The sequence below is a fragment of the Grammomys surdaster genome, unplaced genomic scaffold (assembly GCF_004785775.1).
Source record: "Grammomys surdaster isolate TR1022 unplaced genomic scaffold, NIH_TR_1.0 113793, whole genome shotgun sequence".
Classification (NCBI taxonomy): domain Eukaryota; kingdom Metazoa; phylum Chordata; class Mammalia; order Rodentia; family Muridae; genus Grammomys; species Grammomys surdaster.
The window spans coordinates 1-5,574 of NW_021612271.1; positions in this window are offsets into that span (position 1 = coordinate 1).

Here is a 5,574-nt window from a genome sequence, read left to right on the forward strand (position 1 = left end):
AGAGCATATCCATCCTGTAATGCAAAATGGGGGGCCATCTCGAGGTAACTTACTCTCCTGCCATAGCCTTTCCACCTTCCCATCACGTCTCCCACCCAGTTCCATCCCTCCATTCACCTCCAATATCTGTTTTATTTCTCTTTCTGAGAAAGATTTAGGCATCCTCTCTTGGTTCCTTCTTGTTACTTAGCTACATTGTGTCTGTGGATGATAGTTTTGCTATTCTGTACTTTATAGCTAACAGCCATTTACAAGTGAGTATATACCATGCATGTCATTTTGGGACTGGATTACCCCTCTCAGGGAAATATTTTTAATTTAATTAATTTGCCTGCAAAATTTTCGATGTTCTTGTTTTTAATAGCTGAGTAGTATTCTGTTGTGTAAGTGAACATTTTCTTTGTCCATTCTTCATTTGAGAGGCATCTAAGTTGTTTTCAATTTCTAGCTATTGAGAAAAGCTCTGCAATTAATAGTTGACCAAGTGTTTATGTGGGATGGTGGGTCCATTTTGAATATATGGCCAAGAATTCTATAGCTGAGTTTTGAGGTAGAACTATTATTCCCAATTTTCTGAGAAACCACAAAATTAAACTCAAGAGTTTTTTGTACAATTTTGCCTACCCACCAGTAACAGAGGAATTTCCCCTTACTCTACATCTTCAGAAGATTGAGGTTTCCCAGGACCTTTGACCCAAAATACATCCTGCTTACAAAATGTGAAGGGTCAAAGGCCAGGGGGAAGGTCATGGTTGTTGTAGAGGTCTTCTCCATCTTGGCTTCTAGTGCAGGGCTGCTAGGGTGTATCTTTATACAAAAGTGTTATTCTTTTAGGTACACCAGATTCCACTTTTCTTCAGAAGTACAAAGACAAATTGCTTCACTGAAGCTTTAATAATAGTTTAAATTTTTAAAAAAAATTGAAAGTTTAATTTTCAACCATTTTTACAGCTGCATTTGTTGAAGCATTGTATCACAGCAGTTTACAACTTTGGGATAAAAGGTAACTGATATACCTATACTATCCAAAACAAGGCTTAAATAACACTTCTTACTGATTTACTGTACCGCAGGCATCCCTGATAAAGTTTTTGTTCAAAAACATTAAATAGATCCACCTGTTTATTTTAAGCATATTAAAAAGAAAACTAATCAGACTATTTCTATGTGTCCATTTATACAAAAGGCTAAACAATGTTACACATCTCCTAATTACAATTAATATGATTATGAAATAGTGTTCTACACAATTGCTCAGTTCTAAGAAATCAGAAATTGCTGTAGCAGTTTCACTAAAACATAATACTATGAAACTTAAAAAGTAACTTAAAAAGATACTGCAAAAAATAAAAGCTACTTTAAAGCAAGCAAAGTCAATATCATTACAGATATTAAAAATAAAAGCACAAGCAAGGCTAGGGTTTGATAACACCATCTTGTGATCCGTTCTTGTGCATTTTATACTGTGAGTCACTCCCCAAATTCATTGTACTGCAACTAAAGGACTTCCTTCTTCTTGGGCTTCATATGGTCTGTGAATTGAATCTTGAGTATTCAAAACTTTTGGGTTAATATCCCCTGATCAGTGAGTAAATAGTATGCGACTATATATAGTGAGTATATAGTATGTGACTATAGTTTGTGACTTGAGTTAACTTACTCAGGATATGTTCAAGTTACATCCTTTTCTTCAGAATTTCATGAAGTCATTGTTTTTAATAGCTGAGTAGTACTCCATTGTGTAAATGTACCACATTTTTACATCCATTCCACTCTTGAGGGACATCTGGGTTCTTTCCAGCTTCTGGCTATTATAAATATGGCTGTCATAAACATAGTGAATCATGTGTCCTTTTTTCATGTTGGAGCGTCTTCAGGGTATATGCCCAGGAGTGGAATAGCTGGGTAATCAGGTGGTACTATATCTAATTTTCTAAGGAAACACAAGACTAATTTTCAGAGTGGTTATATCAACTTGCAATCCCGCTAACAATAGAGGAATGTTCCTCTTTCTTCACATCCTCACCAGCATCTGCTGTCACCTGAGTTTTTGATCTTAGCCATTCTGACTGATGTGAGGTAGAATCTCAGGGTTGTTCTGACTTGCATTTCCCTGATGACTAAGAATGTTGAACATTTCTTTAGGTGCTTCTTGTCCATTCAATATTCCTCATTTGAGAATTCTTTGTTTAGCTCTGTACCCCATTTTTAATAGGATTATTTGCTCCTCTGGGATCAAACTTCTTGACTTCTTTGTATATATTGGATATTAACCCACTATCTATAGGTAATGATCTTTTCCAAATCTGTTGGTTGCCACTTTGTCCTATTGATAGTGTCCCTTGCCTCACAGGAACAGATGCTAACAGACACCAGATTAGATCAGGATTACAGAGCCTGACTTTGTTTTTGTTTTTTGACAATGTTGCATAATCCATTCTAGCCACAGTCTCCCAGTTGAGCAAATTACTGTCATGTACCAACATGCCTGGTTTGATCATCATGTTTTTATTAAAAAGAAATTACTTAAGAAAACACTTCAATCATATGGGTATTGTGCTTAAGACTCAGTTCTTGGTTTGCACTGAATGTGGCAAGAAGTTACAGTTTGATTTCTGTTGCTGTGCTAAAACACTGACCAACGCAACTTGGGGAATTGTAGGGTTTATTTGGCTTCCTGTTTAGAGTCTGGCATAGGGAAAACTTAGGCAGGAACTGAAGGAGACCATGGAGAAATATAAATTACTAGCTTGCTCACCCACCTTTTCTCTACTTCCCAGGACTGATGGGCTAAGTATAGAATTCCCCACATTGAGTTGGGTCCACTACATTGATCATTTATCAAGAAAACACCCTAAAGTCATGTTCATAGTCCCTCCTGTCAACTGACTCTTTGAATCAAGATGATAAAAACTAACCAGTGAAACAGTTTACATATGCCTTATCAAATAAATCTGAAGGGTTTATAATGTGAAATTCACAAAGAAGAAATAAAAAGGTTAACATTTATATTGTATTAAATTAAATAAAAATAAAGAACATTGGTGGAAAAGACATCTGGAAAAGAAGTATGTGGATAGATCTCACCAAATGGCCAAAGAAATTTAAAATATTTGTGCCCATATAAATGCTCATCAAAAGTTGATCTTTGCTGAGGACATGCTCAGTAATCAAGGACAATTCTCTAAAAAGGTATTTTACACAGAATTGCACCAGACCAACAAACTTATTTCACAGCCATGGACGTTTTACAGTATGCCAAAATGGAGATTACATGTTTTATATCTAGTGTGTAGTATATACTGTAGTATATCTCCTGGTGCTACCAAGTCTTTAATTAAAGTAAATTGTGAGATGAAACAGCTTAATCCAAATAGGATGACAAAGGACAGAGACACATCAGAAATACAGGTATGAATCACTACCCCTGGAAAGGGTCACAACTTACTGAGGTCCTGATAGAAGAGGGTGGAGAAAACAAAAAATGGGTAGAAGAGGAAGTAATTATGTCAGCTAATACTACATGATCAGTTGTAGAAAAGAGGATTCACTCATGTGTGTTTTTGCTTTTTATTGTTTAGAATTTATTTATATAGATATTTGTGTTTTCTTTCCTCAATTTCTTTATCAGGTGATGTAACATCAATATAGAGAACATTAATGGTAACCATATTTAAGTTCAAGATAACAAAAGAATATTTCTTGACAGAAATTGCCATATATTCTCAACTTATAATGTGTTTGCAGTTGTCCATGTCTCCTTGTTAATACTGGGACACTGTATTACTTGATTCTTTGCAAGTCTTATGAATGCTGAGAAATCTCTGAGTTCATATGATTTTCAGTTCTTTTATGTTTTGATGATACTGCTTCATTGAAGTCAACCAATCCTGATACTTGTTGACCTTCTTTTCTCCACAGAGTCCAGAGCCTTAAGTTATGGTGTTATTCTATATAAAGTGGTAGTAAGAAGATAGTCCTGAAGACAAACCGTACTTATGTCATTAAATATGAAAAAGTTGTGTTGGTCCCCAACTAAAAGCTTGACCTCTAATGACTAGAATTCATGTTGCTAAAAATTACACTACATGCTCTACCAGAGGAAAAGGTAAAGGGAATAAAGATGACTGTGTCCTCTCCTGAAATGTTCACATATCCAAGCCACAGGGAAAAGTAAAGAAGTTGGTGGGGAAGATCGTGAGAGTCGAAGGGTGAGGACATTGGCTGTTAAGAACAATATTCCAGATAGGGCATAGGCACACAAAAAAGTCTTACCAATATGACTCCAAAAACTACAATCTGAGAAAGGATCACTACACCGTGCATGCTAACATGGAAGAATGTTTTCAAAGCTTCTACCCTACACAACCACTTACTGGAAACTGTAAATATGGGAATGGAAGAGATCATAATCCTGAGAGAGGAAAACAAGGATCGACCATATATTACAAAATAATGAGCCGTCAGAACATACATGCATGCAATTTTACATGGTCTCTACAGTTTATATTTCAAATGTATATACAAATATATATACAGATTCAGTAATAATTAATGATATAAGAGGCCATGTGCATTTTAGGAGTACAGGGAGGGTCACAAATGGTATGTTGGATCCAGAAAATATAAAGAAATAAACAATTAAATTCATTTTGTCAAATAGAATCTACTGAATTACAGTTAAAAATTAAATCAACAATACTTTGAGAGAAAAATGACAACGTCCTTCAACAACTCATATTTAAAAGTAGTAATATTTTTTAGTTCAAGGAAATTTAATTGAAGACCAAGGCATGAATCTACACACCTCTGAATACCTTATTATTATTTTTGATAAAGGTGCCACAAATACACACTAAAACAAAGACCACATCTTCAAGAAATGGCATTGGTCAAACTGGATTTCTGAATACAGAAGAATCTAAATAGATCCATACACATCACCCTTCCCAAAATTCAACCCCACGTGGATCAAAGACATCAACATAAAACTAGAAATGCTGAAATTGATAGAAAAAAGTGGAATATATGTCATTGGCACAGGAGAAAACTTTCTGAGCAGAACACTGTTACCACAGACATTACTATCAACAATTAATAAATGTGACTTCATGAAACTGAAAACACTTCTGCATACCAAAGAACACCATTATTTTGACAAAATGATAGCTTATAAAATAGGAAAAGATTATTGCTAACTACATATTTATTGGAGAGCTAGTATTCAAAACATATAATGAACTGTGGAAGTCAGGAAGTGCATGCTGATAAGAGCCTGATATGGATGTCTCCTCAGAGGCCTTCAAGAGTCTGACATATTCAGAGGCAGATGCTCACAACTAGCCATTGAACTGATCATGGGGTTCTCAATGGAGGAGTTAGAGTGAGGACTGAAGGAGCTGAAAGGGTTTGTGGCACCATGAGGAGAGCAACAATACCAACCAACCACAGCTCCCAGGGTCTAAACCACCAGCCTGGGAGCACTTAGGGAGGGATCCAGGGCTTCAGCTGAATATGTAAGAGTGGAGGGCCCTGCTGGGCATAGGTGGAAGATGAGATCCTTGACCTCATGAA